This window comes from Apteryx rowi, unplaced genomic scaffold (genome assembly GCF_003343035.1).
Source record: "Apteryx rowi isolate R43461 unplaced genomic scaffold, aptRow1 scaffold_5, whole genome shotgun sequence".
NCBI classification, from domain to species: Eukaryota; Metazoa; Chordata; class Aves; order Apterygiformes; family Apterygidae; genus Apteryx; species Apteryx rowi.
The window spans coordinates 4,280,390-4,293,210 of record NW_020450760.1 but is presented as its reverse complement, the minus strand read 5'-3'; the positions used below and the strand labels follow the sequence as shown (position 1 = coordinate 4,293,210).

Sequence of the window (12,821 nt, the reverse complement as noted above, 5' to 3'; positions counted from 1 at the left end):
TGTTAGTTGACAGGTATGTAATACACTTGCCTTGCGGCTTTGGGACCAGGTTTCAAATACAGCCTTCACTGAAGTGACTGAAAATCATTCAGATCTCATAACTGTATCAAGTGACAAGTAACGTGAATTCAGTCAGTATGTGTATGGGACCTGATGTACACTAGCCAGTTAAAAATGCTTCCATTTATTCAGTTGCACTGCTATCTCTGACCATCAGTAAGAAGACACTTAAGGCAAGGGATTAAGGCCAGCAACACAAATCTATCTTTCTAAATATATTTATATCTTTCCAACAAGACATTTATGTGCCCAGCAGCTGTTTCCTTGGCTTTTGTACTCTGTGTCCACTAAAGGAACTCAAGTCCCTCACATATACAATAAGGGCACTGTACTAATTGTCGACATGAACTGCCAAAAGCAGAAATTCTATCAAGTTGATGTTGACTCAGACATGAACTTGTCCTGAATCAGTTACTCTTTAACGCTCCTGGACACCTCTCACTGATAATGTTATTTTCACTGCTCACCAAAGAGTGCCAAATGTTGGCATCTCATTCATGCTTGTCATTGCCATGATATCACACATTACCCTTTAAGAGGAAACAAGATTTCACTGTAGTCTTTATTATATTGCATACAAAGAACATGTCAGTCAGTCATGTGAACTCATGGTTAGAGAAGAAAAATGGAAATTAGGAACTGGGGTTTATCTTGAACATAACCAGTGGCTCTGGCAATAGGTATGTATGTAAGCTATTTAATTCCCTTTTTTGTCCCAGCTTTATCTGGTGTAAATAACCTTAATAATAATTCTTAAATGCTGCCTGGGAACTTTCAGAGATACAGCAGTTTTAAAATGTTTTTATACATGGTCATAATGTACAGCATATGCAAGCATTAAATCCTTAGCAATTACAATCATTTAATTATAACTAGCTACATAGCCACTTTTATTTCCCAAAATATTCTCACATAAATAAGAAAGTCTCATACAGTTGGAGGATCTTCCAACTTTGATACATTTAAAAAAGTAAAGAAAATCATTGTGTATGCACTTACTAGCCTGGTTAGGAAAAACAGGGCAGACTGCTCCTAGCTGTAATGTGGCCATACCAACAGTGGCTAAAGGAGACTGAAATAAATAGAGGGCGAGCTCTCATTACACCAGCAAAGAGGAAGGAAACTGTTGGCAGGGAAGAAGGGGGAATTCTGCTATTCTCAGACTACTGTTTTCCTCTTCCTCCCTCCCTTACTTTAAACCTTGCTCATACAAATGGGGTATTTTTTTTAACTCATCTCTGACCTCTGAGGTTTTTAAGCCTTTTTTCGGTCCTGCTGCTTTTACCTCTTTTCCATTTCTTATACACATTGCTTCATTCTGCTTTTCCACCCATGCATTAGTTTGCATATTTACAAACTAAATCCTTCAAGCAGTTTCCTTTGCTTCCCCCCCATCCCCCCAGCTGTCCATATATTCCTTGCATCCCAGGGAAACATGGCTGAAGGGACCTCATGAGGTCAGGGACTCCATCACTCTGCCCCAAGTCTTTCCACTTTGCCTCGTATTATGTTATGTCTAATTCATTTTCATATGCTGATGAGTGTCAGTAGCAGACTGGAAGTAGCCACGACATTGCAGGGGGATTACACCATGGCAAGGAAGATTCCSCATTGTATCACCCAGAGCATCTGCTTTCTCAGGCAATATCAGCTGGGGAGACCACTTTAGTGCTCTTGGTAAATGTCTCACCTGAACAGTGAGTTACTCCCTTCCTTTTTTGAACCACTAACATTAAACAAAGACTAATTCTGATCTAACATTAATCAAAGAGTAATACTGATCTGCATCATTTGGGTAGTTTGGTGGCACTAAAATACTGTTTTTATTTCTCCTTATCTTTTAGGCAGCCTTCTCCACATTCAATATCACAATTCCAACTATTTCTTGACGAGTAGCAAACTACTTTTTAATTAAACAGCTATATAATCTGTACATAAAATAATTCTCCTAGTGTGATTATGTTTACTTGAAGATCACTAAGTAAAGCAGTTAGAGTTGGTGTTGTGGACATCACTACAAAATCCTTCAGACTAATTCTAGATAAGACAGATTTTCTTCTGAAACATGTTTCTGAACAAATTACACACAAGAGGAAAAAGCATATGAAAATCAAATAAAAAACACACTGTAGCACAATCACCAGTTTTTCGTGCTGTGTCATTCAAGCTTCAGTTTTAGGAAACTGTAGGATGTCTAAGCCTTGTGTTGATAGTTTGCATGCAAGCACATGAGAATTGTATATGTTCATCACTACCTGGTCTCCTTTATATTACTTCTAGTAGTCCTGTCTCTTTTCTGCTCCAAAATCACTGCAATGAGTATTACAAGATGTTCCCATGCTTCCACAAGAGTCAGTAATGTCAATGAATGCCTGCAAAATGCTGCAGTCCAGAACCTCAAATGGCATAAATCAGGGAAGTTCACTGAAAGCCAGTGGCATTTTTATATAACAGCTGAAGGTTTGGCTTTTCATGACAGTATAATGATCTTTTTCTTTAAAGCCAACTACCATATAAACAAACATGATATATAGGAATTATATTCATAACAGTATGAATAGAAACACACTATAATTTTTATAAGGAATAACCGAGTAGGTGGATAAAAAATATTAGGGATTCATGTCTCAGATAAGCTTCATAGAAGCTGGGGTCAAAATATCAACTGTGTGTTGAGGATGAATCCCTAATTAATATGATTTCTATTGTATACAGAACTGTATTCATACTAATGGTAGCATATGCCTTGAATCATTATTACCAGAACTGCTCAGTGTAGCAGCTTGCCCATAAAAGTTCCTTTACTTACTAGTTTGAGTTTCACAACTCTTTACTTCATAATTCCAAAACTATGTTGTAGAGCAATTAATTTGGCTAAAAGACACAGGCTACCTTTAAAAGTTCAACATACATTCAAATGTTAGAACAAATATATTGCAACTTGTAATGACATCTGCATTAGCTAGCAAGGTGGTGGGCAGAGGCCTTTGATTCTCATGGTGGGTAGAATCTAGAAAAAGGTGCAAAGAATATGTAACTTGAGGCATTTTCTTTGTTCTTTATCTTTTACAGATTTTTACACACGTGATCTGATAAATCAATAGTTAGAATAATTGTTCAGCTCAAGTGCAGATTTATACATGAAAGTTTCCCAAAGATTTAATGTCCATTTTTTTATTACCAGAAGTCCATTTCAATAACAGGCCACTTAAAAGAATGGCTACCACTTAAATCAAGAATCAATTAGAAACATTAGTAAAAGGAACCCTGTTAACTTCCATTAGACCTTAAATGAGCTTTTTAATCTCCATTAACCATGCAGTTGTTAATCATTGTTTTTATCAAGATTATAAAAAAAAAAAATAGGGTCTCTAATTTCTCTCAGATAAATTAAAAATTCCTTTTGTCAACAAAGTACAAACAAAACTGACCTTCCAAATGAGGAAGGGAATGGAATTAATGTGTTTAGTCACTTCTTGTTCATGGACTGAGGGAAACACTAGTGGAAACCAGAGTAAACTAATTGGCAATTAGTGTAACTTCATCTGCTGTGATGAAGAAAGGTTCGAATCATAAAGGCACTCCAAAAGTCCTGAGTCAGGATTGGGGCCTAAGAAACGCAGAAAATCATCCTACAGCCTCATAGGAATGTTTTCATTCTTCATAAGAGATAGCTGGAATGAGGATTAATACAGCTAAAGTGTTAGAAAGTACATTGTGCCTTCCCCTTTCTGCTTTTTGCTCCTCCTTGAAATGATGGATCTGCAAACTCTTCATAAATAGCGTGTACTGACTGTAGTACACCAGTCACCATCCACAGACTACAGAAGTGGAAAGTATGTTGCTGGATTTTAAGACAGTTTAGAACATCTCCCAAAGCCTTCCTCTGTTGGGACTGATGTCACTTATCCTAATCCTGTTTTCTTTTTAGTGTCCCTATTTATGATTGACATTATTTGCATCAGAAATGTAAAACTGTGAAGGGTACAGGAGGCAAGGAATTAAACCCTTTTAACATTTCCTGCGTTCATTTTCTGACTCTCTGATAGAAGATCTTTATCACCCACTGTGACATTAGCAGGCTGAAAAGTAGGTAGGTGGGAATGAAAATACCTCATGGGATTTGTGGGCTTGGGCAGCACAAAGGGTTTCAGTGCTGCTCTATGTTGAGATTCTTTGCTGAAAACAATTCAGATTTCAGCTTAATGTCCAGTCTTTTAGAATACTCACCCAAGCTTGGCCTTTAAGGCTCCTCCACAACTAATTACTGCCTGTAGCAGGTTCACAACAACATAACTATTTAGCCCAGAGGTGAAAATTTCCACTATAAAAAGTAGAGGTGGAAAATGTGAACCTTCCCTCTGGATCAAATGTTCATACGCTCATGAAAATATCGGGCATTTTTTTCTTGCTTGGCTTACAAATACTCTCACACACATACAAAAGAACGGGTACTTTGCACAACTGCATTGTAGGGAGCCTGGGGGCAGCAGTGCCATGCATTCAAGAATTACCTAGGGGCTCTTCAAGACAGGCCACTGGAGGCAGAGGTGACATAATGAATTCAGAGAAAGTGGAGGAGGGCTGGCTGAATTGATTCTTATGCATTCTCTGTATTTAGCAATACCCACATATTGGCATTGACATGAGTTCCAGAGGCAGAAGGGCTGAGATGCAACATGGCATTCATAATGAAGGCTGATAGAAGCAAAATGGGAACAATACTAAGCGGGGCATCATTAAATATTATTATAAGGTAAAGTTAAACTTGCTTAAGAGGAAAAATTCTCCTAAGAACTATATTTCAAGGACTGACATTTCATTGCTTGGCACATTCTGGCAATGACTGAGAATGAATAAAGACATTGCAATCTAAGAAGACCAGGCAGCAGAATATTACACTTCACTTTTTAATGCGTGAGTGAATTTACTGTGCACTGAAGGGAGGAGCTGATAAAGCCAGCAGGTGCTGTGCAAGCTTCAGTTAAACATACTCTGTTTCTGAACTGCCGCAGCCCTTCTCAGCTACTCCTGGTCCCTTCTGCAAAAAACATGGGTATGTGCAGCTCACTACAGGAGGAATCAGTTTATTACTATAGGGTAGCAACTCTATATAGAACAGAGATCCTCACCTATGAAATGAAAGCTCATAACAAAAATAACCTGAGCCATCCATAAATAACCTGAGTCAATTTTAATTTGTTTGTGAGCTCATGGAGGGCATTCAGGACAAGACTGGCTTAATCCTTCAGCCATAGTGCAGACGGGGCAGGAGGGGTTAGTATAGTAGAACAAATAGAATCTCACTCTTCTGGAAGGAATCAGGCAATTATGAAAACCCCTGCAAAGACTCCACATTCCCTACAGAGCATAGGGTATGCTACACAGCAGTTTTTAGAGCAGAAAAGTGTTGGTAGAAGTGTTGCTATACAAGTAACAAACTATTCAGTGACTAACCCCAACCCTAGAGCTGATGTGTCACGCAACACCATAGTCACCCACTGCCTACGTTTATTCAAATGCAGTCTATTTGAACTACAAAGTCTTCCTTATCTTTCCCCTAATCTCTTCTTCTTGCAGAGTGTATCACTACCTAACACCTCAAGCCCACTCTGACCAATCCCTTCCTTCCCTCCTGTGATCTATCCCTATTATAACCTCTGGTTAAGTTTTCCCAGGTGTGCTCATTGGTCTTTCAGCCATCCATGTTCACATAAGGTTTCAAATAGCAGCTATATCTCAAGGTAGAGAGTATGTCTGCGAAGACAGCACTCTCAAAATATTGTTCAAGGCTTTGCTAGGCTAATGGTGGCCCTTCCTTAAGTTTGCTGTGCTTTAGTAATAGTAGGCCTTAATCCAGCTTGATGCAGCTCTTTGTGGTTCAGGTTAGACACAGCTGCTCCTAGGAAAACAGCTAATAAGAAGTCAACTTCAGCAGGCAGAAGGATAGGCAAGAGCTAATATATCACCTCTTCTTTTTGATATGCCTTGTTGGTGTTATTTGCCACACCCAGCTTTGCTGTAATTGTTTGGCTTCTGCAAGCTGGCTGTTATCAAGCGTATTCAGCATTCCCTGTGCTAACCAAGTTTATTGCAAATTAAATGCCAACATAGTGAATTCTGTATGAAACTGAGGTTGCCTGGTACCTGGGAAATCAGGTACTAGTAAGGTGCTAGGATCTCTCTCGTATCTTGTATCCCCCTTTAGTTGATCTAAATAGAAGCAAGATTTACATTGCTTCCTTTCAGCGGTATGGTGACCTATTTAATCTTCACTGAGGACAACAGAGAGTGTTCAGCTGTTTGCTAACTGTCCATTAATATTCAGGCAAGATGCTATGCTATTTTGCATACAGATTGCCAGTTTGGAGTAGGACATTGTTCAGTCTAATTTGGTAGCAGGGTTCTGTACTCAGTTCCTCAAAGAAGTGGTCCAGTTCACTCTTACCTCACACTTGAGGGCAGGTATTCRTATTTGTGCAAAAATGGGGTGGGGAAAAATTGCTACCATACTGGGATGGTGTGAATTCATACTAACTTTATGCTAAGGCAAGCAAATGTGCAAGCGAGAAGGCAAAGTAAATAGGTCCCTAGATCTTTCAATGGGAAATTAAAACCAGAGAAACTGTAGAGAGAAAGCTCTTGGTCCTGAGAAAGGCCAATACAAAAATTTCAGCTCTATTTCCTAAAATCTTTGAGAGCCAACATCTAAAAATGAGGCTATTCATATAAAGTCTTACAATATCAGAGTTATGACTTGTGGAAACAAAATAAGGTCTCTATTGCAAGCCTCTGTTCTTGGTGCAATAGTGTCAAGAAAATAATTACTCATACTGATCCATTTGAAATGTTTTCTTTTTACACTTTTATTTTGTACCATGCACATCTAACACTTCAACTGCTTCTATGACTTTCTACAACTGCTCTGAAATACCTCTCGGAGTTAACCTGTCAGCTAGCTGAATTCTGTCCCTCAGTGTGCAGTGTATACATTGACTGCAGTATGTGTAAAACTTGGGTTGAACTGTCCTGTCAGAGAAGCAGACTCCTTACTATCCAAAAAGGCAACTGCATCTAAGCTGTGTGTCAAATACAGCCTAACATAAAAAGGCAAGTATTCCCAACTTTCTAGTACACTGATTCTACAGTGCCCCAAAGTTAATGAATTGGTGCAGCCCAGCTAGCTGGTCTTGGTGACAAAAGTCTTATACTTGCAAAGTATCAACTTTCCAGAGGCTCCTTATGAACAATTTTTCCCAAATATTTATGTGCCGTTACAGCTGCTTGAAATACTTGATTCAACTAGTTTACTTTTTCTTCAATGGAAGATTAAATCTTTTTAAATGAAATCTTCCATAGTTTTTTCACTGCCATTTTTCCTGGGTGTTTTAGAAAAAAATCTCAAATACAAGCAAATTATTTTATTTTTGATTTCCAAATCTAATACAAAAGTATGTCTCTCTTCCCTCTCCCTTCCCTTTTGTCTCTGCCTCTCTTTTGRAAAAAAATATGGCGAAATAGTATGGAAAAAGGAGATATGGGTGAAAAGTCACTTCAGAACAGTCTTTACCCATTTGTAAAGGATCTTTCTTGATAAACTGCACTTTTAAAAAGAAAACTATGGTGGCTGCTCTTTTTCTTTTTTTTTTTTCTTTCTCCCATGAAGCAAATTAAAACTATTTTACCTTCAGTTCCAGCGCTGAACTTTTCCAAATCTATTTTGTCCACTAACAGCTTCAGCAATTCACCATGGATTTTCTCTTAGCTGAGGGGAATTTTCTTTCTCATTCATCAATTATTTCCCATTTTCCTGCAGAAATAAAAAAGTCAAATGCATTTTAAAACAAAAACATCAGACATTCTTGCTTAGGCTGACCTTTGACAAGCAATATGTTTGTTCTGTTTTTTGTGAGACAAAGTTAGAGAGAAGTGGGTACTTGACTAGGGCTTATGTAAAAGTCAAACAGCAGTGTTCTAGCACACTTCCACTTATCCGAGCCTCTTATGCTCTGCAAAATAAAAATACATATACTGAAAATCAATCTTAATATACAAAAGGCAGAAGTCTTTTTTCTGCACTCGGGATACATTGGCATGATGAAAAAGACACCTCCAGACACCTTCCTCACCTTTCATACCTGCCCTTCTAAAACAGCCTTTACTGAATCAGTGATCTCTACATAGCTGATGCATGCTTTGAATGGCAGAAGTACAATGTCTTATAAAGTTATAATCAGGCTGCATCTCACTAATCTGGGTTATAGCTCAACTGTGAAGGCTCTTTTGAGTAAAATCATTTCTTTATTAATGAGCCCAATCTCACTGATAAAAATTACTTTAAAAGATGTCCCTTTGCTGCTATTCAAATGAATGGGAGAAAACGGTGGGTGTTTTAAGAGCTGTCTTCCTGTCATATCAGGATGGATCTCATTAGTGAAGGGAATGATTTTACCAGGAAAAAGCTTCTACAATGAGAAAACATAACCTACCATAGATGAGCAAAATCCAAGTCAATTAGGATAAAAAAAAAAAAAAAACTTAAAAAATCATCTCACTGCTCTCATTCATTTTAATAACAAGAGAGAGGGCATTTTCCTCTCTCTCAAAAAAAAAAAAATCCTTCTTTTTTTTAAGTTGAACTGGACTGGATCTCATTAATACAGGAACTACTTTACTTAAAAGAGCTTCCAGTATTAATCTACTGTTCAACCTAGATTAACCAAATCAAACATGATTTGAGTGTGTGGGGGGGAAATAACTCAGAAGTATTATATCTATTTCTAAAGCATTACATCTGACTTAAGAAACACATGTAAGGAGTTTGTAATCTACTGCTACTCTTAAAGTAGCTAGGATACATTTGTCTAGGTAAACCGATAAACCAGTGCTGGAAACTCGGTTAGATGTGGTCAACCACAAGTGACTGACGAAAAGGCAATTCAAATAGTTTACATATATGCATGTAAAATCTCAGGAACTAAGAGATTCCCCCRAGTCCTACAAAAACCTCATTGTAAGTAGCCTTCATCCTTTTCCTCAAATGATTAGCAGAGAGGGGAGAGCCATACCTCTGTAGCCATTCTTGTTTCCTGCTAACTATCAAAAGAAAGTCAGTCTCAGCTGGGTCCAGGACCAGAGTCACTGTGTGACCCTGTGATTTTTCTTGTTCTTTACCTGTCACTATTTATGGAGTTGTGAGATTCTTAACAGCTAAAAACTATCGTGTAAGAAGATCCTTCAAGATCCAAGTGCAAGAGACAGTGTTGATAAGGGAGGGTGATATGGTGAGGGAGTGGACATAGTGATCTTCATCTGCAAAGTGTTCTCAGAAAAAGAGAAGTGGTTGTGAGGCTGTGCTGCAGAAGCATGATGGCTGAGACCTAGCTGGAGAGGAGTGGGAGGCTGCAGAGCAAATTTCACACTCAGCTCATGAGATTGGCCAAGCCTGGTAGTACGTGTCTGAACAGAAGCTAGGCATAGCAGAGTCTGCATGTCTATCATGGAATGTAGTTGTTATCGCAGTAGTCAAAAAGACAACAACAGTGACTTCAAGATCACAAATATAGACTTGTACAACCACTCTGGTTTCCTACTACATGGTTTCTCTAATATTTTGATGCCTTTATTCTTCTTTCATAGCGCTCTTCCATGAAGCAGTATAGTCAGGTGCAGATACTTACCCAAGCTACAAACACAAACCTAGGCAGAAATCATCTTGTCTAAATTGCCCTAAATTCATTAGAATCACTGTAAGACCTCACACACCTGTGTCTGCGGATGTCTTTTGCTATGCTGCTTCCATGGAACTTTTGCAGTGATTTCTCAGTGATTCAGTGCAGTGGCAGCTGCAGTGTTCTGGAAAGCTCAGTGTTTATGTGTATGTTCACCACAATCCACTTTGGGGAAGAGGATGTTTTAGAATTCATTTTCCCACTATCACCTCATAACAAATATCAATTCAATAAACACTCATGTTATTTTCAACATGCTTAAAATTATTCCTGATCAGCAGATTAGTGAACTATTGGAATTTAGCAGAAGCTAATTGCAAAGAAAGAAAGAAAGAAAGAGGGAAAAAAATTATACAATGTATTTGGGGTTTTTTTTTCCATTCTAAAAGACTATCAGATTCTTTGGCATATTCACAACCTGTAATGTCAGCACTCTTAACATGCACACTGCTAATGGATTTGCAAATCATCTCCGTAACATACCTTGCAATATTTAAGACTATATTTATTACTTCTCTCTCACATAGAAACATACACTTATATGCATGCAAGCACACACGAACATACATGCCTACACAGACATGATAATCCATATAGTGATCTTTTTCTTTTGTTGAAACACTTGAAGATGGGATGGCATCCTATTGTACACATTTTGATGTATTCTGAACATRTAAGAACAAATTTGTCCGTGTCAAAAAAGTGCATGCCATGGACTTCATCTTTCCAGATGAGAAAGCTGCTCTGAGGACTGATTGCAGCTATCTGGACTAAAAACACTGTAGGTGTATCCCACATTAAATGTTCAACTTGAAGCTAGCAGTTAAGCATGTCACATGATTACATGCATAATAATATGATGAGCTGAAACGACAAAATGCCAGCTTCCCACCAAAAATTAAAGCAACAAACACTACTTTCTTCCAAGGACAGCAACTATCACTTTGCACAGTAATTTTTGGAAGTGAAAGCATGAGGTACACTGGCAAAATGGCACACCAGTGAAAATATATGAGAAGTCAGCTGGTTGGGGAATGGAGATGGTTCTCTAATATTCTGAAATGCTATCAGAGCAAGCAGACTATCTTAAATACAAGATCATGGTTAACAAACACAAAATCTTTTAAATAGTGCAGCAAGTACTCGGTGTAAGTAAGAATGGCAAAGTTCGTATAAAAACTTGGTTTCAGCTCCTTTCACTGAATTCAGATTTGATGCATGTTTGATTTGGTCCTAGATATTTACTAAAGAATAATCAGATATTTTTGATGCATGAGAAAATGACCATTTTGGAACTCTTAACATCCATTCCTTCTGTGAAAGGGGTCTATTTTGGATCTTCTTTGCACTTACGTGTAAGACCTCACAAGGTTTATCAAGATTAAAAAAGATACGCTTTAATTAGGTTAATATTTTATTTATGTTACAACTTCCCTCTGGTCATGTCTCACAGAGGTTCTATTTACAATCTTGCCAAATACCAAAGAACAAATCAACAGAACATAAATTTACTTTTCAGAAAGATGTTACTTGGATAAAATTTACATTTGCAAGGCTAAATTTGCATTTCACTCTATACTCCCAAATATCAGCTTATTAAAAAAAGGAGTTTCCAGGAGATCTTCTGGAAGCCAAACTTTTTGTTTTCCTGCTGTAGTATCCCCTTAGCACCTTTGTCTTAATACAGACATGAATACCAAACTACAAAGCCAGTCAGAGAGGAAATTCCTCAAATAAGTGACAGATCATGCTTTCTGTATTTTGGCCATATGAGGATATGTGCTTCCATACGGGACCAACTCCTAACTCCCAGGTAGATGACGTAGATGATGTAGATGTGGAGGGACCCTCTAATTGTAAAGGGTATGTCTGGGTCTCTTGTCTGAGGTGGATTCTGTGAGAGGGAGAGAGCCAGCCCATAGCATGAGTGCATGTTGGCATGCTCCATGCCATGTGGCCTTGTTGTATATGTTTGGGTAGTCTCCAGTCACACTAGGCAGGATTGCCCCTCCTCCCTGTTGCAACTCTAGAGGGATTTCCAAGGGCCAAACAGCTTGAGTGGCTGGGTAAGCCACTCAGAGCTGCTGAGAAACTGTAAGACAAATGGGCACAGACATTTTATCCTCACTGTTTCATATTTTGATATGTGACTTCCCAGATGGTTACTACCTTCTGCACTAGTTTTCAATTCCTAGGATCTCTCTAGGTACAGCTTCATGCACACCACTCTTCGTGAGCCTCATTTTTAATGTAATCAAAGCAAGAGTAACTGCAGTAAAGCTCACACATAGCAGAAATGTCTGCACCAATTCTAAATGTGAGTGAAAAAATAACTTCACGGAGGCTGCTATCCAAACCAACAATGGCTGGCCATACTCAAGCGAGGCTTATAAATAAGGAACATTTCCTCTAGTTTCAGCCTCGTTGTATCTTAAAATATAAAATATTCTTTGTCTTGATGCATCAAGCTCAGCCTGAGATTTTTACCTGGGCTGTTCTGGCTATCTTCCCCTCAGTTTGACTTCTGCAAATGTTCTTTAAACCATGCTGACCTGAGGAGCTGAAGACAGGGAAGATATAAGCACTTCTGTTTGTCTTTCTGTCTATGTAAATGAGCAGGGACACACACTTCACCTTCTTCCTCCTATTCCTACTCCYGGTGCAATGTCTGGGACCTCCATTAAATGTCTCTTCATTTCTGCATGGATGATATTATGCAGAGTTGAATGCAGTACTATAAAAATTAAACTGTCACAGAGAAAAGACAAAATAGCAATAGAAAACAAGCAAAAACAACACAGTGATAAACTGTGATGATCTCTGATCTCAAACATAGTGATAAAATGGCAACTTCTTTTCCCTTCCTCAGGAGATGAAATCCTTACTTCTGTTCAAGTATTCAGCACATACAGAACACAAATCACGGAGCTAACCAGAGGACTTCTGCCCTCCAACATAAATCTGGATTTGTGTCCTGGAATTTAAAGGGATTGGGGTGAGTGTGCACTGGGGAAACTAAAAATAGAGTTT

General features: G+C 38.4%; 1 long non-coding RNA gene across 2 annotated transcripts in view; it reads left to right on the top strand.

Moving 5' to 3' along the window:
• The window catches only part of LOC112972728, a 67,025-nt gene that overhangs the window by 36,144 nt on the left and 18,060 nt on the right, over positions 1-12,821 (top strand). For both annotated transcript variants that reach the window (XR_003255767.1, XR_003255768.1), the window contains one exon: positions 12,661-12,786. This is a non-coding gene — a long non-coding RNA (uncharacterized LOC112972728). The remainder of the gene's footprint in view (positions 1-12,660; positions 12,787-12,821) is intronic.